At 48.4% G+C, this 21,117-nt stretch overlaps 2 long non-coding RNA genes across 26 annotated transcripts in view; one reads left to right on the forward strand and one right to left on the reverse strand.

The window, feature by feature from the left end:
• The window catches only part of LOC108175821 (uncharacterized), a 265,995-nt gene that overhangs the window by 4,677 nt on the left and 240,201 nt on the right, over positions 1 to 21,117 (reverse strand). For 16 of the 24 annotated variants that reach the window (XR_011383724.1, XR_011383728.1, XR_011383727.1 and 13 more), the window contains 4 exons: positions 10,831 to 11,077; positions 7,965 to 8,039; positions 5,187 to 5,258; positions 2,202 to 2,241 (listed from right to left, as the gene is read on the reverse strand). This is a non-coding gene — a long non-coding RNA (uncharacterized lncRNA). The other 8 variants (XR_007911370.2, XR_007911376.2, XR_007911377.2 and 5 more) reach the window with 7 other exon arrangements.
• LOC138846263 (uncharacterized) lies at positions 665 to 19,260 on the forward strand. Of its 2 annotated transcripts, none has more exons than XR_011383742.1 (4): positions 665 to 1,823; positions 16,143 to 16,276; positions 17,032 to 17,196; positions 18,470 to 19,260. It is a non-coding gene; the product is annotated as an uncharacterized lncRNA (long non-coding RNA). The 2 variants fall into 2 exon arrangements; XR_011383741.1 differs by lacking the exon at positions 665 to 1,823 and adding an exon at positions 8,694 to 10,461 and having other exon boundaries at positions 11,218 to 16,276.

Consider the following 21,117-nt stretch of genomic DNA (forward strand, 5'->3'; position numbering starts at 1 on the left):
CACTGTCTACTGGGCCCTCCCACACCCTTCTGGCAAGCACGGGGTCATAAGCATCGAGGCTTCCTTTGCCTCCAGGTCCAGGGTCCATCGGCCTAATCACCAAGGCTGCGTATGAACCAGCTCTAACAAGAGAGACCTCTCTTTCAATGGGCAGCTGGCCATTCTCTCCAGAAACAACTAACAGAGGGAAAACCCATACTTTGAATAACCCACTGAGTGGGGCCGGCGCTGTGGCATAGTGGGTAAAGCCACCACCGTAAATGCCAGCAACCCATATGGGCACAGGTTCAGGTCTTGGCTGCTCCACTTCCAATCCAGCTCCCTGATGATGGCCTGGGAAAGCAGTGGAAGATGGTCTAAGTGCTTGGGCCTCTGCACCTATGTGGGAGACCTGGAAGAAGTTCCTGGCTCCTGGCATCAGATCAGCCCAACTCCACCTGTTATGGCCATTTAGGGAGTGAACCAGTGGATGGAAGACCTCTCTCTGCTTCTACCTCTCTGTAACTCTTCACATAAATAAAAAATCTTTAAATAAAATAACCCACTGAGTTCAGAGACACAGACACCAACAGGAATGGCTGGAGCAGGGCCTGGCCCTGAGAAATTCCCTCATTCTGTGTTCTGAGGTTACCCTGGAAGCAAAACACACAGCAAAGAGGGTGACGGCATGAGGCACACAGGCAGCCCTGCAACGGTGGGGCCACAGGAGGATGTCAGGGAACTTCCCAGTGATGGGGAAGGGCTCCAGATCACAACTCGAGAGCTGAGCCTGGCTGAAACTCCCTTGTCCTGTAGAGACTGACGGACTACCTGGAGGCTACCTCACGGATGTGCACGGAAAACCTGAGAGCTACACGCCTTTTATCTTCCCGCAGCTGGCACCCAGTCTGCACACACCACACGGGTGTGGTTCTCCAGTCCTCTGGACAGCGTGGCCCATGAGAAGCCCACCGCGTCAGCTCAGAGGCTGAGCGTGGCCAGCCTGCATGGATGCATGAGGAGTGTCTAATTTGGAGCCCTCCACTGCTGGCCAAAGACGGCTATCCCTGCTGCTGGACAGGGGTCAGGATGTGACTTTCTGCACACGCCCAGGAGCTGGTCATGCATCTAGGGCAACGGTCAGCCAAGGGACGCTGTGACAGCCCAGCCAAGGTTCCCGACGACCCTTCAGCAGTGAGAGCCTGACGGCTGGATGCAGTCTGTGGGAAAAGGAACCATCTTGGACACATGCTTACTTACTGCCCATGATGTAAATGTGCAGGAACACTGCATGAGCCATGCAAGGGTGTGTACACAAGTGCATGCACATCTGTTCAACACACAGCACTGCAGTTGCCCTCGCATCTGGGCTGCTTCTCTGTCCTAGGGAAGAGGAAGTCACGCAAGTGCTTTTCTCCTAACGGATGTGAACTCAGGCAAACACACACGGATGCTCTTCGAAGTAAATAATGTAGACAAATACAATTGACTCCCAAATGTATGAGTTTATGGAAAAACTGGACATAAGTGAGTTCAATATACACACGACTCAGAGAAACACACAGTGGAACACGCACAGACACTTAAATCTCCTTGGCCAGGAGCCACTGGAACCTCCCTCTCCCCACTGGCAACCATGGGGGCCATAACATAAGATAGTTGGGTCTCCCCAGACTTCCCTGCCCTAGAGATGGACCAGTCCACCTGGAGGCCCAGCTACCTGCCTTGTTTGGAGACAACATGCTTAGCCCTCCCCACCTCTGGAGGGGGCTTCAGGACCCAGATCTGGGGTACCTCACCTGTGGGTAACACAGGATGTGAGAGACCACGTGACCAGGTCAGAGGTAAGTGTTGGACCTCCCCATGTTGTTGTAAAGAACTGTGTCTGATTTGAAGCCTCCACTGTGGGAAGAAGAGGGTACCCCAACTGTTGCAGTGGGGAGCCAAGCACCCCCACACAAGGCCAATGTCTAGTCCAGCATCAGGGGTTTGGGTCAGCCAAAAGTCCCTGTAGCCTCCATCCATGCAGAGCTCAAGATGTGTCTTGGCTCATCAATGGGAGGTTGAATCCTTGGGGTGTTTGTAGCCAAAATAATGCTCTTGGAGTAATCCTAGGCTACATCCAATTAAATCAATGTACATAAACTTTGAGGATCCCCCAAAGACGTGTGTACAATGTCACTATCACACTAGTCTAGGAATGTAGGAAATTGTTCCTGTACCTGTGTGATGGTGCTGTTGTGTCTGGGATACTTCAACATTCTAGGAGGGAAGAATTCATTAATATCATTATTTCAAAAATGTATATACAAGGGAATATATAAACATATATATAACAGAAGTAAGTAATAGAGATTGAAGTAAACCTTCAGTTTCCAAATACTTAAGTTTATAACAAGAAAGTGTGCATATGCAAATTAAATATACAGACAACAAAGGCAAACACATACAAATGGCATATACACAATGTCCTTGTCCATAGCTCACTGGGCTCTCCTCTCCACTACAGTCAGTCTGGGGCATAAACACCAAGAGCCTTTGGCTGACACCATCACCAGGGAAATGTCCCTGAACCACCCTGACCAAAAGGGAGCCTGTTCTCAGTAGGAAGCTGGGCACACTTTGGAATCGTATGTACCAGAAGGACCAGCCATTTACAGAGTAACCCAGGGGACCCAGAGTCATGGGTGCTGATGGGGTTGGCTGGAGCTGGGTGTCTACCCTAAGAACTTCCCCCTCACTCTGTGTTCTGAGGTTACCCTGGAGGAAGCAAATATAGCCATAGGGTAAGGTGGCACCAGGCTGTGGGGACAACTGTCCAGGTAGGACAGCAAGAGGGAGGTTGAGGGCTCCCAAGGGCCAGGGAGAGACCCCAGTCCCTGAATGCCACACACAGTTTGAAAGCATGGTCTGCCCTCGAACTCCTCTGTCCTGGAGAGAACGGCATAGCCACCTGGAGGGCCAGCTCCCTGGGGTGCTGGGGAATAAGCAGAGACCACGTGTCTTAGGCCTCCTGCACTCTCAGAGGGGCACTCAGGATGCACAGCTGGTCTACAATCCCTTCTGGGCAACGTGACTTGTGATGCAGCATGTTGGGCCGTGTGGATGCGTAAGGAGTGCGTCCAATTTAGGGCATCCAATGGTGAGTGAAGAGGGTTATTCTGTGGGGAGCAACTGGGAGCAACTCGGACTAGACTAAGTTACTGGAATTAAGACTTATTCTATGCATCTGCTCTCCCACAATATGGCGCTGGGAGAGGAGGAAACAGCTTCTACACAGCTGCCTCCAGTTCAACCAATAAACTGTAGGACCTGCTCCTGATTGGAGGAGAGCAGCGTACTCGGCGTGTGGGTAGCAGAGTTGGGATTGGTGGAAGAGGACTGTAAAGGGGGAGAGAGACAACATGCACCAGGAACATCTATCTGAAGGAACACCTGTGCAGCCCCCGAGAGAGCTGGCCGGTGGTGTGCCGCTCCCCCGCGGAAGTGGGGAAAGTGGCAGGGGGAACCGCCCTTCCACGGAGGTGGAAGGGTCGGTAGCCAACCCGGGAAGAACCAGCAGCAGACCCAGGGAGGGCCGAGCAGACAAAAGAACAGCGCAGGGTCCTGTGTCGTTCCTCCACGAAGACGGGGAGCGACATATTCTAACTGTTGCATAGGGTGGAGATGTCAGGTTCCTGTGCACAAGGCCTGGATCTAATTGTTCATCTAGGGTCACAGTAAGCCAAGGGCCCCGTGACAGCCCAGCCAGGGTTCCAGATGTCTCTTGGTTCATAAATGGAAGGCTGAGGTCTGCATGGAGTGTACTGCAAGATTTACCTCTTAGGCAAACACTTAGTGATACTGACTGAGGTAAACATATGCAAGTACTGAACAAGTCATGAAACAGATGGACATAACTGAATAAATATTCACATGTGCTATAAAATGTAGAACATTTTAATTTGACCTTTATACTCATATCCTTGTACCTGGGATGCTTCACTATCCTAGGGAGAGGGAGATTATGACTTTTTTTTAACCACAAAGGTATACATAAACACATATGTCCTCAGAAATAGTGCAGGCAGAAATAAAACTACGGTTCCCAATGGTTCATAGTTTACGAAAAATGAGCATATAAAATTCAATATACATATACATCAAGGAAGCACAACCTCTCTCTCTCGTCAGTGACCACTGGTCCCTTCCTTCCGCTGCTGGCAATTACGATGGCCATAAACATCCAAGGAGACCCTTAGCGTCCAGGGTTCCTTGCAGGACCCCAGTCACCAGTGTTGTCACTGCAGCAGCCCTGACCACAGGGACCTCCCTCTGAGTGTGACCTGACTGTGCTTTTCGAAGATTTTCCCCAGAAGGAAAACCATGTATTTTTTTTATTTTTATTTTTTGACAGGCAGAGTGGACAGTGAGAGAGAGAGAGAAACAGAGAGAAAGGTCTTCCTTTGCCGTTGGTTCACCCTCTAATGGCCGCCGTTGCGGCCGGCGCACCGCGCTGATCCGATGGCAGGAGCCAGGTACTCATCCTGGTCTCCCATGGGGTGCAGGGCCCAAGCACTTGGGCCATCCTCCACTGCACTCCCTGGCCATAGCAGAGAGCTGGCCTGGAAGAGGGGCAACCGGGACAGAATCCGGTGCCCCAACCGGGACTAGAACCTGGTGTGCCGGCGCCGCAAGGCGGAGGATTAGCCTAGTGAGCCATGGCGTCGGCCAAGAAACTGCATGTCTTAAACCTCCCGTGTTTTGCTGGGACACTGTGGATTCCGTGGCTGGTTAACCAGCACTAGTGGGCAGCAGGACACAAGGGAGGCCCATGTCACTGGGTCTGAGGGTGAGTGTTGGGGGCTAGCCCAAGGAGATGCATAAGGAGTGTGTCTAACTTTGGGCCCACTCTTCCTGGCTAACGAGCATTAGCCCAACTGCTAGGGGTGGGTGGGGACATGCACTGCCCATGGATAAGTCCAGGACAAGGGAAGACCTAAGACTTTGGAAAGTCTGGGTCCTCTCCCACTGCAATGCAGTGAGTTTTCCAGATAGCTCTCTGTTTACCAATTGGGAGTTGAGACCTACAGGTGCACATAGTAGAAATAATGCACTTGGAAAAATCTTTGGTTATATACACTTATGTAAATACATGTAACTATTGAACAAACCTCCAAAGACATGCATATAACTGAACAAATACTCACTGAAAATTATTCCCTTACCTGGGTAGCTATGTCCTTGTCACTGACACGCTTCAGTATCCTGGGGGTAACAACTCCTCATGGACATTTTTTCTAGAGATGCAGACATACAGACACATATGTTTCAAAAACAATTCAGGTGGAAATAAACCTGACTCAAAATACATGAGCTTATAGGAAAGTGTACACATACAAATAAATGTGCACACAATGCGGGAAGACACATGTAATCTAACACACACACACACACTTAATCTGTTTGTCCATGGGCCACTGGGTCCTCCCCTCCCCTACTAGCATAAACACCCCAGGTGCACTGTTGCTACCACATAGAGGAGCTCTTGGTTAACACCAGTCACTAAGACCTCATCGCTGAACCTGTCCTGACAACAGGAACCTCACTCTGAGTGAGGGGCCGGCCATTCTTCCCAAAGATGTCCACCAGAAGGAAAATCGTGTTTGAATGCCCATGGGGCTCAGAGACTTGAGTGCCAGTGGGGGTGATTGGAGCTGGCTCTGTGCTCTGAGATTACCCTGGGGGCAGTACACGAATGCACCAGGTGAGATGGCATCAGTCTTGAAGGGCAGCGCTGTGGGGCGGGACAGCAAGGTGGGAGTCTGAAACTCCCCAGGGACACGGATAGGCCCAGACCCAGATGCTATATCCTAAACCTTCCAGGTGAACTCATTGTCCTTCCTTGTCTCTGTCTGTCATTAGGAATGAGTAGGAGAAGGCTGGCATACAATTCTCTTGTCTCATGTCTAGAGACTGATACAATTCTAAGATGTCCTAAATGTACTTATAAGGTTGGAGAAAGAAAAAAAAGCAGTCCAGTGAACAGATTGGGACCAAAACAGAAATAGCAAGAAAAAGCTGCTCCCCACTCCTACACCTGCATTAAGCCTCCACTCAGCACCCAGGAGCAGGGCATCAAGGGTTCTTTCCACTTTTCCTTTTTTTAAAAAATTTATTGGCCAGCGCCGTGGCTCACTAGGCTAATCCTCCACCTGCGGCGCCGGCACACTGGGTTCTAGTCCCCGTCGGGGCGCTGGATTCTGTCCCGGTTGCCCCTCTTCCAGGCCAGCTCTCTGCTGTGGCCAGGGAGTGCAGTGGAGGATGTCCCAAGTGCTTGGGCCCTGCACCCCATGGGAGACCAGGAGAAGTACCTGGCTCCTGGCTTCGGATTAGCGCAGTGCACTGGCCGCAGCGCACTGGCCGCGGTGGCCATTGGAGGGTGAACCAATGGCAAAAAGGAAGACCTTTCTCTCTGTCTCTCTGTCACTGTCCAGTCTGCCTGTCAAAAAAATTATTTATTTGAAAGACAGAGTTACAGAGCTAGAGAGGGAGACTCATAGAGAAAGAGATCTTCCATCTGCTGGTTCACTCCCCAAACACCTACAACGGCCGGAGCTAGGTCTCCCGCATAGGTGCAGGAGCCCAAGTACTTGGCCATCCATCACTGCTTTCCCAGGCACATTAGTAGGGACCTGGATCAGAAGTGGAGTGGCTGGGACTCAAACTGGCACTCATACGGGATGCCAGCATCACAGGCAGTGGCTTTACCTGCTACACCACAAGCCCCCTCCATTCTTCACCCAGCAACACCAAGTCATGCACTCTCCTTGAATACTAAAGATGTGCTCTGTGCTTGTCCACTGCTCTTATCTGTAGGCAGTGCAGGCTCAGTGGGAGCCATGCATACTTTCTTCTCCCCAGACTTGCAGTGTGAAATATGCCAGCTGTGTAGATTTGACACACAGCTCTCCAGTGCTGGCCACCCCTGGTGCCAAGGGCTGCTGGAACTTGTCCAAGACCAGTCCTTTCTTCCTGGCTGGCATCTGTTATGACTCAACAAATCCTTTCATTTCAGAGACATCTAAAGGGATTCAACATTTTATTCATGACAAACGTTAATAAATGAAAGAAGAAATATATCTCTTCATTCTGATGGTGTCACAAAATGAATCCCTAGGGCCAGTGCTGTGGTGCAGATTAATCTGCAGCCTGGCATCCCATATGGGCGCTGGTTCAAGTCCTGGTTGCTCCACTTCCGATCCAGCTCCCTTCTAATGCACCTGGGAAAGCAGTGGAAGATGGCCCCATCGTTTGGGCCCCTGCACCTACATGGGAGACCCAGAAGAAGCTCCTGGCTGCTAGTTTCAGATTGGCCCAGCTCTGGCCCTTACAGCCATCTGGAGAGTGAACCAGCAGATGGAGGACCTTTCTATCTCTCCTTCCCTCTGAAACTGCCCCTCAAATAAATAAATAAACAAATAAGTAAACCCTTTGTTAAAAATGACCAGGTATCAATAAGCACCTTGCCTACTGTTTCCTTCTTGTTTCTGAGTTCATCCTTTGGGTGGACTCAGGTGGGCTTGTTTCCCATTCAGTGCAATGCACACTCACTGGTTTTTTTCTTTTTTTTTTTTTGACAGGCAGAGTTAGACAGTGAGAGAGAGAGACAGAGAGAAAGGTCTTCCTTCCATTGGTTCACCCCCCAAATAGCTGTTATGGCCGGCGATGCGTGGATCCGAAGCCAGGAGCCAAGTGCTTCCTCCTGGTCTCCCATGTGGGTGCAGGGCCCAACCACTTGGGCCATCCTGCACTGCCCTCCCGGGCCACAGCAGAGAGCTGGACTGGAAGAGGGGCAACCAGAACTAGAACCCGGCGCCCATATGGGATGCCAGCACCGTGGGCGGAGGTTTAACCAAGTGAGCCACTGTGCCGGCTCTCGCTGGTTTCCATCAAACACTTGGAGCCAAATGGTGGCTGTGGCAGATGGAATGACTTAAGCTTACCTGTTCAGTGAGGGCTGCAGCTTTGGAACAATGCAGTCAACTCTCCGCAGCTGCAGGTCCTGCCTCTGTGGGTTTCTAATATTTATAACAATGTTAATAATTACAAATAATCATAGCATTCTAATATTCTGATATAAATACTAAGATTTATACAATGCATATTTGTTATATATATTCAACATATCTTAGTATCTGTGATTACACACATTAGTATCTGTATATTAATCACTATAACTTCTATATAAAGAAAATGAATTACATAAGCATTATTTTACCACAGCAAGCCTCATGCCCTATCACCCACCCAACCGCTAACTCCTACCACGCACCGGTCAATCAGCCCCAACTGTAACCGTCCGAGCGTCCGTTGGGCCCCCACTCCCCCACCCCCACCTCCCGCTCAGGACCCGCCACCTGGCCGGCCTCACTGGACGATATAAAAGTGGACGATGGGGGGCGCTTGACCACCGGCACTAACGTACAGGGGCAGAGCCAGACAGGAGCATGGAGGTGCACGGACCTGGACCACCTCCCTCCCGCCGGGCAGGGAGAGGACATCCCGCGTGGCCCTGGGACGCCCGCCTCGGAGCTCGCTCCAGCACAACCGCCCCCGCTGCACGAGGGACACCGCCCTCGACCTCGGCCGCGCGGGCCAGTCCCCAGGTCTGGGGTCGTGGATTGCAGGAGAGCGGCCTGTCAGGGGCGCCCAGAGCCGCGCAGCCCCGGTGGACCAGGAAGTCCTCCAACAATCCACACGATCCTGTCACGTGGGGCTGGAGACGGTATTTCAGGCTTAAAGTTCAGAAGACGGAGGCAATGACCATGACCTTGACACATAAAGTTTAAACAGCATTCACAAGAGAACAAGATGGCAAAATTGGTACCATTTCCTCCAATGAGTGTGCATTAGGGATTTTGTTTGCCCATAACATACATAGTGCCTGTTAAACATGTACAATTTTATGTCTCTTATTTTATTATTCTTTTAAAAATTTATTTGAAAGCTAGAGTTACAAAGCGGGGCAGGGAGAGATCGAGTCTCTATCTGCCAATTCACTCCCAAGATGGCTGCTACAAGTCAAGCCTGGGTCAGTCCAAAGCCAGGAGCTTAATCCAGTGTCCCCAGTGGGTGGCAGGGGCCCAGGCACTTGGGCCAGGTTCCTCTGCTTTTCTCAGGCCATTAGCAGAAATCTGGATTGGAAGTGGAGCAGCCAGGGTGTGAACCAGCGCCAATATGGATGCACACATTGCAGGTGGCGGTTTGACCCGCTGTGCCACACATTTATAGGAAAGAACATTGATTTCAGCATTATATATTATAACAACCAAAAACTGAGATGAGGGAAATACAGGCATTCTGTAGGAGCAGCCAGATTCAACACATTCCAATGCATCTTACAGCTTAATGCTATGACTCTGCAGCTTATTTTTAATGAGTTAAACATTGTTAATGAGATGCTGAATAAAAAATGCAAGTTGTAGGGCTGCTCTGTGGCGTAGTAGGCTAAGCCTCCGCCTATGGCACCCGTATCCCTGATGGGCACCATTCGTGTCCCAGCTGCTCCTCTTCCCATCCAGCTCCCTGCTTATGGCCTGGGAAAGCAGTAGAAGATGCCTGAAGTGCTTGGGTTCCTGCACCCACGTGGAGACCAGAAGAAGCTCTTGGCACCTGGCTTTGGATAGGCTCAGGTCTGGCCATTGTGGCCATGTGGGGAATGAATCAGTGGATGGAAGACCTCTCTCTCTGTCTCTCCCTCTCTCTCTAACTCTGCCTTTTAAATAAATAAAATCTTTAAAAAATGAAATTATACATTTATCTTCTCAGACAACAAAGGAATAAAATTACAAGAAGAATAGAAGCTTTACAAACATAAAAGTTAAACTGCATGCTACTGAACAATTTTTGTGGTTTTTGAAGACTGAGCAAAACTCTCATTTTATGGAAATGCAAAGGACATAACTGCTTGCCCCACTGTCATTTAAAGTCAACTGAAAAGGGAACCAGGTAGTAGCACAGCCATGGAAAGAGATTCAAGTTTATGGAAGAATCTGCTACTTGAACGCCCCGTCTGCACAGTCTGGAAGCAAGAGGCTGAAGGCACCATTTATTATCTTGCCGGTATTTCATTTGTAGAGCAGACCGACAGTTTCTGCGTTACATTCTCCCCTTTGAGTTCCTGGATTCTCTGCGTGGTACTCACTGAGGCCCACAGAGGAAGGCATTTTTCAGGTAACCCTAACAGCAGAAACCGACTGTCGATATGTGTCTTGGAGGACAACGAAATTATATTTGCTCTTTGCTCAGCATCGTTACATCCTCCACCTGTTTTCAGTTTTAATTGGCAGTGACATCGCAGATAAATTCTATGCCTTGAATGACAGGGTCACACAGGAAAAATATATGATATTCGGTTACCCAACTTCTATCAAATGTCAAATCCAGAAAGACCCAGATCACCGCTGATGGAACATTTTTGGAATTCCAGACAATATTGTGGTGAGTGACATCAAAGTCTGAAGTTTTAGATCTATTCTAAAGACTCTGGTCATCCTTCCCCAAATAAGCTGCAAGACACAGAACACTAATATATTCATAAGTCAAGTTCAGAAGCAAGAGGCCATTGCAGATGTTTTATGCATCTCACATCCTGTATCGCAAATAACTTGTACAGATGTTAAGGAACAGAACAAAGTAGTCTGTGCGCATGGCTGATTTACACATGTTCATTGGCGTCTCTCCTCCCTCTGAACCAGAGCGGCCCCTGGGTTTGCCCAGCACTGTCCCACGTGTGGAAGGCACTCTGTGGGACTTCCAGAGTTCTATGGAAATGCCAGGGGCCTCTGCCAGGTCACTGGTGTCGCTCACCTGTGGAGCCCTTGACCAGATCAGCAATCTGCATGCCCCGGGCTCCCCTGCTGCAGGACGGCAAGGCCGCACAAGAGGTTTCCTGCAGCCCTCCGTCTGAACCCAGCTCCACTGCTGGTCTTGAGCGACGGTGTCTCCAGACGACGCCAGCTCCTCGCTGTGGACTCAGTCCCAGCCACTAGCTCTTCCCAGGCATCAACAAGGAGATGTGGGCCATCACCACCGTGTCTCCTCTGGACTGCTCTCCCTTTAGGCCAGGAGCAAAATAGCATGATTATATTCATAATATGTATATTATTTTCTTTATATAATCACATAAACAATATATATATTTACATATAATTTATGTATTTATTATATTTAATCTTATCAAATTTTGTTTGAAAGAAAATTCCATGTTCACAACAAGAGAAACAGCATGGGTGTAGTGGAGGTAAAAGGCACAGACATGGACGAGAAATCTGCCTTTCCTCCCTCCCCTCCGTCACTCCCCGCGAGGCCCGGCTCTGGAAGAAGCTTCTGGAACACTGCTGCAGACCCTTCAGCATCGACTGACCCAGCACCAAGCAGCACCGACACTGTGCGGGCTTCGTTCCAGGGCTCGGCCTGCACGTACTCCACTTCCATCCGCGTGTTCAGTGTGTGAGGAACAAGACAGATCCTGCAGCACTGTCCTCTCATTAAACATTTGAAATAGTCGGAGACCAGCACTTAGTAACAGCCAATAGTTATTGAGTATGGTGTGACAGATCAATAAATGTGGACAACAGGTACTCACCGAATCAAGGTAAAGTTTTCCTCTCTTTATCATCACTTTAGTTTTGGGTCCTTTGAACTCCCCTTTTCTACTTGCTCACAAAAGAGATTATTGTGAACTGCAGCAAATTCCACCATGCTGGGCAACGTAAGAACTGATTCCTTCTACTCAGTCACTGCCTCTCTCTCTCTCTCTCTCTCTCTCTCTCTCTCTCTCTCTCTCTCTCTCCTTGTCTCTCTGTCCGCCCTTGCCCACTGCCCCCCATGCTCACACACAACTTTTCTCTCGAGCTGCAGACCCTACGAGTCTCCCTGCTGAACAACAGAACACCGCCTCTCCCTCCCCTCCCCTGCCAACCCGCCCGCGCGGCCGAGTGATCCCTGAGGAAAAGCAGCGCCATCTGTGGTGATGCAGGGTTTCACCGCATCAGTATCTCCCATTATGAATTCTAGAAGTTGGGGGGACAGTGCTCTGTGTGGTGCAGTCTGAGTGTGTCGCCAAAACGTTTCTGGGATGGAAGCTTGGTCCCCAGTGTAGCGAAGGAAGAGGAAATTTTAAGAGGCAGAGACAAGCGTGAAGTAATGAGGTCACCGTGGGCTGCCACTGAAGGGATTAACGTAGCTCCCACGGGACCCAGGGAGCTGTCACGAGAGACCTGTCTGAGAGAGGACAACTGCCCTTCCCTGCTCTCTGGGTCCTGACTCCACGGTGGTCACATCACATGGGCTCCCTGATGACCATTCTCTCTGAGGCAGTCTGAGCATGGCTTTCAAGGCTCCGTGTGTGTGTGTGTGTGTGTGTGTGTGTATGAGTGTATGTGTGTGTTCTAAGTAAGCATCTTAAATTATAGAGGCAGAGTGACAGAGATGGAGAAGGGAGGAGGGGAGAGGATAGAGGGAGAGGGTGACAGAGAGGAGGTGGGAGGACTGGAGAGAGACAGCACTCCCTCCCTTCCACCGACTCACTCCACAATGCCCACACGAGCTTGCACACAGGCCAGAGCTGGGAGCCAGGACCACAACCCAGAGCTCTCAGGAGGGTGGCAGTCATATCATTTCTGAGCCATCCTAGCCGTCTCCCAAGGCCTGCTCCGGGAGGGTTCTTCAGTCATGAGATGCGGCCAGGTACCAATGCAGGAACTCCAATAAGGGACATGGGCATCTCAACTTGTGTCTGAATTCCTTGGCCAAACATATGCCACCAGCCTCTTTCAAATACACTTTTTGAAGTTGTAAAGCATTTGCCCTTCTTGTTTGAAAGGCCTAGAGACAAGGAGACACAGTCAGAGTTATCTCCTATCCACCAGTTCATTTTTTTTTTCTTGGACAGGCAGAGTAAGACAGTGAGAGAGAGAGAGAGAGAGAGAGAGAGAGAGAAAGGTCTTCCTGGGCCATCCTCCACTGCCTTCCCGGGCCACAGCAGAGAGCTGGACTGGAAGAGGAGTAACCGGGACAGAATCTGGCGCCCCAACTGGGACTAGAACCCGGTGTGCCGGCGCCGCAGGTGGAGGATTAGCCTATTGAGCCACGACGCTGGCCCACCAGTTCACTCTTAAAGTGTCTGCACAGCCAGGCATGGGCCAGGCTGAAGTCAGGGGTTGGGAATTGAAGCGATGTGTGTGGCAGAGACTCGATTCCTCAAGCAATCATCGGCTGCCTCCCAGGCTGCACAGTAGCCGCAACGTAGACTCCAGACTGGAGCCGTGACCTGAGCACTTGCACTCTGGTAGGGGTGGGAGCATCCCAAAGCACCACTTAACGGCCGTCCAAGTGCCCGCAGTCCTGAAGCCCATTTGTCAGTCTGCGCAGCCTCAGATATTCTGCTAAAACATGGAATATGAACAATGGAATAAAAGATGAGGGAGATGTTTAATGGCATTTCTAAGAATACAATTTTAATTTAATCTGGAACAACTTATAAGTTGTTTGATCTAGATATACCTGATGATGTAGAAATAGGCCAAGGGGTAAGAAAGGTATCACAAGCCATTAAGCTTGTTGTTCAAATATTTCTTTTTTGAGTTCTTTTTTGACTTGCTTTTTAATTTATTTATAGAGAATGGATTTCATGAATTTCATAGATAAGACTCTAAGAATACAACATTTTCTCCCTTATTCCATCCTCCTACCTTTCTCTTATTTTTTTCTTTAAATTTTTTGCAATGACTAAAATTTCAATTTACTTTACAATCACCGGTTCAAAACTCCTTTAACCAAAGATCTCCACAAGTAAAATGTAGATAGATCTCTGTTTTACAAGGGTAGAGACAAGAGCTGTAGACAACAATCAAATCATAAGATGTCAGTTTAGCTTGATATACATTATGTTTTTTGTACTCTATATATTAGCTACAACCAACCGGAGAAAGCATCTATTTGTCTTTTGGGACCTGCCTTCTTTCATAAGCATAATGGTCTCCGATTGCATACATTTGTTGCAAAAGACAGAATTTCGTTCTTTTTTATGGCTGAGTAGTATTTCATTGTGTATATTTGTACCACATTTTCTTTAACGAGTTACCAATTGATGGAAATACGGGTTGATTCTCTACCTTAGCTATTGTGAATTGAGCTGCTATCAACACAGGGGTACAGATAACTCGCTCACATGCTTATTTCGTTTCCCTTGGGTATATTCCCAGAAATGGGATGACTGGATCATACGGCAGATCTATTTTTTGAGGAATCTCCACACTGTCTTCCACAATGGCTATACCAGCTTCCATTCCCACCAACAGTGTATTTAGGGTACCTTTTCTCCATAGTTTCATCGGCAGTGGTTATTTTTTGATTTTTGGATGACAGCCATTCTGACTGGGGTGGGGTGAAATCTCATTGTGGTTTTTTATTTGCGTTTCCCTGATGGCTGTTCACCCTGAGCATTTTTGCAGGGTATAAAAACACAGAAACTCAACAGCATTTGTATAAATACATCTTAAATTTAGAAAATACCTTATTTCTAATGCCAAGTTTGTTCACACCTCTCCAGAGAAAAGACTGAAGAAACCCATACTACATTCATCTGGTCAGGAGAAATTGAGACCAGACACAACACAGGCATCTTACAAAAGAGAACTTTCAAGCCAATCTCTTCTGAATATACAGGTTGCCATCTGAGGCCAAGTCTGTAAGAACAGTCTGAATACAGAGATTTTTGTTTTTACAATGGAAAGAAACTGGGATCTCAGGGTGGAGTTTCCACGGGTTGGATGAACACATGCACCCTGCTGTTTGGGGCTCTCAAGGAAGTGGGACAGAGGGACAGTGCTTTTGAGTCAGTGATGGGGACATTTAAAGGGAGAGGGAAGCGGCATGCCTGGTGGTCCTCAGGCAGAATACTGGATTTGGAGGGGGCAGGCTTGATGACAGGTGCCTCTCTGACAAGAGAGAGAGTTGTGCCTCCTGTCCATGCAGGGTCTCTGGAGGGGTGAGGAGTTCCTAGGGCTCAGTGTTGATGAAAGTCAGGTGTTTTTAATGCCACAGAAGCCTTAAGTAGACCTGTGTTTCTTAGAAAGTAGCTCAGCAGCCTCCAATACTTGTCTGAGAAGGGCAGAGGCTGTACCAGCTCTGAGTGTGCACCTTCATGCTCATGACCCCCACCAGTGGGCTGTGGTTTCTCTTGTCTCTGGGACTTTTCCCAGAACATCCTGTTCCCAAGGACAGCCTGGTCCTGGAGAACTTGAGAAAGAGTGAGAGGAGCTCCTGGCCCAGGGTTCTAGGGCAGGAAGTGGACATTCCAGGTGTTCAGAGCCTTCTGTCTCCCAGGAAAACACAGTGATCCTGCCCCAGATCCATCACCTGTCAATGTGGGGACTCTGGACAAGTCACTGACAATCCCTAAATTTACATTTGCTTAATTATAAATTACATGGAACAGCTGAGCTGCCCATAGCTTGGGGCTGTGCTGTGGGCTGCGTGGGAAATCAGAGATTCTCCACGTGGAAAGCTTCCTATCCATGGACAGGGGAAGAGGAACTCCCACCCTGTCTGCCTCAGGGGTCATCCAAGAACACTCCCTGTATACAGCCACTACCGAGTGACACACTCATTCTCTGACATTCGGAGAGTGAACAATTTCAGACAATTATGCAGCATCAGCTTGGTAAAGCTTCACGTGTTTTTAATCACCTGAGCTTGACAACACAACACACGGACATAGCATTATTTCTCTATCTCATAATAGGGACCTGAGACACTGCGGGGGTGGGGGTGGGGTGGTGCCTGCGCAACTTTCCCAGGTACATGCAGCTTCCCTCCAGGAGCTGAACACAGACCTTCTGGTACCAGCCCCTCTGCTCTCAGCCACTGTCTTCTGATGCCTGTCCACAGTCTCATCTCAAGTGAGGTATTCACCCGCACTATCAGACTGTCGAGTAGAAGTGTTCACCACACTGCACATCTGCCTAGTATCCAACTCTGATTCACGAGGTGGCTCTGTAATACTCAAGGTGAAAACTGGCACCAAAGTTAGAACTTCAGCCAAATGAGCACACACTTCCCTGTGGTCTCCTGCCAGTGGGATGTCAACAGCTGTCTGTACTGTCATACTGTTCCAGGGTCTTGTCTCCAGAGTTTAAGAAGAAAAGCAACTCGGAAGTCAAGAAGATCTACCGTCTGTCCTATCGAGAAAGTCAGAAAAATCCGTGTCTTGCCAAAGAACAGGATGCACCCTGTGAAGGAGTCGACGAAGGTACAGTGTAAATTTATCATCAAGCTCATTCAAAAGTCAAGATTTTACTTTATTCAAGGTCTCATGGTGATGACAAAGCTTTAAAAAGCCTATGCTATCTTTTATTCCATGTACGCACAGTAAAATGGTCAAATCAATCAGCAGGGTGCCCAGTACAGGGGAAAGCTGTATTAACAACTTAACCTTGGGTTCACTGTCAATGGCAACCTCTCAGGCTAATGTTTAGACATTTACCTGATGGTGCAACAGGGGCTGAAGCAGACCTCTTCCTGAGACAGTGTCACCAGATTCTACATTAATAGTAACAGTTGGAGATGAGCATGCAAATTGAATATAGAGTTCAGAAAGTTCTCATACTGAATTCCCAGTTTCCCTTTTTCTATTGACACTTCCACTGGTAGGATACATATGTTATAGAAACTGAACCAACAGTGACAGGTCGCTATTACTCAGCTCTGAAGTTGGCACCAAGACTGACTCTGGTGGTAGAGTTCTCTGAGTTCCACAGATGCCTCAGGTCACTCACCACCAATACACAGTGGTTTCACTGCCCTAAACATGACCTGAGCATCACCCGTTCATCTCTACCCGTGTCTCCCAGAACCCCCAAAAGACCCCAGAACATGACCCAGGACTGGTCATTTTACTGTCTTTATACTCGTTCTGTTCAGAATTTCCTAGAGTTGCAACCACAGAGTCTGCAGGTCCATGTGACTTGGCGACAGATCTAGGAATTCTTTTAAATCTTTTTGTAGGCTGATTGTTGAATGATTGTCATCACTGAGCAACATCCCATCTTTGACGGTCCTCCCAGTACTAGAGGACTTCTTAGTGGCTTCTGATTGCAGCAAGCAGGAAGAAGCCACCTGGAGCATTCCTGTGGCAGGTTCTGTGAGGACATTATTCTTAACGTTGACTGGGTAAGTACCTACGATTATGTGGCATGACGTTTTCTTGGTAAGAATGGGATGCGATTGACCAATGAATCCATCTGAGCCTAGCACCTTACTTTCTTGCAAACTCATACGTTCGTGTCTTTCCTAATTGTAAAGGCTCTTCAGAGGGTCCATCTCCCCTTGTTTAGTGTGGGTAGTTTCTGACTCTGGAGTAATCGGTCTGTTTCACGGAATCTGTCTAATCTGTGGGCACACAGTAGGCAAAGTAATTCCTTATTTTCTTTTTATTGTACTTGCTATCAGTGGCAAGGATGTGACAATACAATGTTTCTTCTTTTTTTTTTGTGCTTGGAGAGGGAGAGGTATCACAATCTTACTGATCTTTTCAAAGATCTGATTTTTGACTTTTGGGTTTTCCCTATTGAGTTCCTATTTTTTTTTTATCACATTGGTTTCTTTTATATGTGTAATATGCATTGTGTTGCCCTTTGGCCCTCTGGTTTCCCAGGGCATAAGAATCCCTTATTATTGTAAATCACCCTCATTTCTTTTCTTTTTATTTTGTAAAGATTTTTATTTGTTTATTTGAAAGCCAGAGTCTCAGAGATAGAAGGAGAGCCAGAGAAGATCACCCTCATTTTCTAATGTCTTTCATTCAGTGGTAACATTTTCCTCCTGAGCACTGCTTCAATACAACCCACAAACTATTTTTGTTCAAATAGTTTAACTTTTCCATAGACTCTACATTGGACCCATTTGTTTTGGAGAGTATGTTATACAGCCTCCATATTTATTGGGGGATTTTCCAAGCAATCTTTCCTTATTGAACTCTAGTGCGATACCGTAATGACTAAGTAGTGTATTTTGTATAACACGTATTATTTTAAGTACTGTGTGTGAAAGGAGTCATTCTTTGGTCTACCGTGGAAACTTGATCTGACCCAGAGAAGAATGTGTTTCTGGCTGCTGAAATTTCTCTAAATGGCAATAGAACCTGGTTGGCTGATGGTGCCCAGATTAGATTCCTAGAGTGTCAAAGCAAGGTCCAGGTTGGTTGGTTGGTTTGAAGTACGAGAAACATTGTCTCGTGAGTCTGCAGGTTGGGTGTCAGAACTCCGGGTGCAAGTATGGCCAGGCGCCCTCAGAAAGTCATAAGAGAACCTTTTCCTTCACTTCCCAGCTTGTGCTGGGCTCCTGGAAGCCCTGGGTCTCCTGGGTGGGTACTGCAGCCCTTGCGTTTCTTCTCCCACCATCCCATGGCATTCTCCCACCCCGGGCCTCTCTTCTTATCTTGTAGGAACACTTGTCAGATGAGAACAGGCCCACCCTACTCCAGTATGAACTCAACCTAAGTGACTCAACCTCCAGTGACTTCGTGGCCAGCGAAGGTCCCCTTCCCAGGTCCTGCTGTGACGACATGACGATATGATGACATATCTGGCAGGGGAGCACGACGGATCCCACGCTGGTGTTGTTCTTTGCCACTCTGCCTTCACTTGTTCCCTCCTACTGGGCCTGGCAGTAACTTGTGACGTGGTGTTGAAGTCTTCATTGATAACCGTGAACTGGTCTGTCTTTCTGCTCCATTAATTTTGGCCTCAAGGATTTTGACGCTCTGTTGTAGGCACATGCACAGTAAAGACTGCTGTAGACAGTTGGAGAGCGTCTGCCTTGATTGTTCCTGGACGGGCGTATTTGCTGCTCCACTGTCATTCACTGCTGTTGCATGAACACCCTGTTGGCAGTGAGAAGGGAAGCATTATGTCATATTATGTTCTACCTCAGTTTTTTGTCTACCGGAGAATAATTCACACTGGGAGCTTTCCCACCCGACTATTTCCAGTTGCAATTTCCCCCTAACCTGAGCCCACAGTGGACTTCCTCTGACCTTCAGCATGAGAATGGTGGACTCGTGGAGCACACGCCTGTCAGAGTGTGGTGGCCCCGTGAGACTGGACCCTGCGGGTGCTCACTGGGAAGCAGGTGCACACAGCCTCTGCAGGCCATTCCCATGTATGCATTCCTGTGAGCAACTGGCTCCGTGACCCCTCTCCAGTGAGACAATGTCGGCTGTGCCTGTCGGCTTCTCCATCTGCAGCCAGAAACTTCAGGTGGCGGCTCGCCTGGGAACTTCCACTGTCTGAGGGTTCTAAGTGGAGCCTTCCATTTCCACTTGGTTCAGACTTCTTGTTGTTGTAAGGACAGAGCTGATGACCTTCAAGCTCTTCTGATGTCAGTTAAGCCTGGAAGGTGGGCCCTTTCCTTTTGTTTTTTTTAAAGATTTATTTATTTATTTGAAAGACAGTGATAGAGAGAGAGAGAGAGATTCATCCATCTTCTGGCTCACTCCCCAAATGGCCACAACAGCCAGAGCTGAGCTGGTCCAGAGCCAGGAACCAAGAGTCTCTTCTGGGTCTCTCACATGGTGGCAGGAGCCCAAGGACTTGGGCCATTTTCCGCTGCTTTCCCAGGCCATTCGCAGGGAGCTGCACTGAAGTAGAGCAGCTGGTACATGAACCCAATGCCAGCCCATATGGGATGCTGGCATTGCAGGAGACAGGCTTTGCCCACTACACTAAGATGCAGGTTCTGGGACCATTTTCTGGTTATGTTACTGATGTGTAAAGGATTCATCCCAAAAATCACCTGCTAAATCAAACACTGATGTCGTTTTATTAAATATTTGCATGGATGTGCAGACACCTGCAAGATTTCAAAAACCATTTCACCACCACCCCAGAGGAAACCACTTATCACTGAGCAATCTCTTCCCTTCACTTAATCCCAGGCCCTGGCAATCATGAATGTACTTTGTCTCTGAATTTCTTTGCGACATGCTTCTCATATAAACAGAACCACAGGAAAGGTGACCCTTGGTGTGCGGCTTCTCCCACCCAGCACCATGTTTCCAAGGTCCAGCAATTCTCTAGCATGAACCGTGCCTTTCTCCCTCTTCATCAAGCAGGCACATGTGCCCTGAAGACAGGGTTCTACCACATCCTCTTCACTGACAGCACCATTGGACAGTTGCACTTTCTCTGCACAACGCTGTGAGCCCTTGTCACAGCTGTGGGTGTGATCATTTGTTGGCCTTCTCTGTGGCAGTGGGATGCCTGGGTCACAGTATCCTGATTCATGGTTCCTGGACTCATTGTCATCTCAGTTCATGGTTCCTTACAGCAGACGGTGTTGAGCACTGCTCCCTATGCATGCTGGCTACCGGGATACTTTCACTGTGCACGTGTCAATTTACCATTTTTAACTGAGTTGCTTTCATTTTTGACATGAATCCCTATCATGTACCTAAGGACTATCAGGTAGTTTCTCACCTCATATACCACCTGTGGTATAAATCACCAAAAAGTGGAAAGCAGGGGGCAAGCAGGTATCTCTCTACCCCAACGTTCATAGCAGGCAGAAGGTGGAGACACAGAACTGGAGTATTTCCCAGTGTCCACCAACAAATGAACGTGTGATGAAAATGGAGTATACAGACAATCAAAGTTTGATGTATACCACAACATGGATGGACGTGGTAACACACAATGCTTACTGGAAAAGGCAAGCACTAAAGGCAAACACTGCGTGTTTCCCTTAAAGTGGCATGTCCACAAGAAACAAACCAAAAGGAACTGAAAGTACAGATAAGCCAGGGATGGAAGGAGAGGGGAAGGTAGATTTCTTTCTTAATAACTGCAGAATTTACAGTGGGTATGATGACAACAGTTGCAGCACACAGGAATAAGGTATGCCAGCATTGTCAAATAATTCATGCCACTGCAGTGTTCCCTTCCAAATGATTAAAATAATAAGTAATATGTCTGCTTCCCCATAGCAACTTAAAACACCCAACAGAGGGCCTGGCACGGTGGTGCATGAGGAAAGCCTGTCCCTACTGGAGCTCCAGTTTGAGTCCCAGCAGCTGCTGTTCCTGCTCCTGCTACT

Source organism: Oryctolagus cuniculus, chromosome 17 (assembly GCF_964237555.1).
Source record: "Oryctolagus cuniculus chromosome 17, mOryCun1.1, whole genome shotgun sequence".
NCBI lineage: Eukaryota > Metazoa > Chordata > Mammalia > Lagomorpha > Leporidae > Oryctolagus > Oryctolagus cuniculus.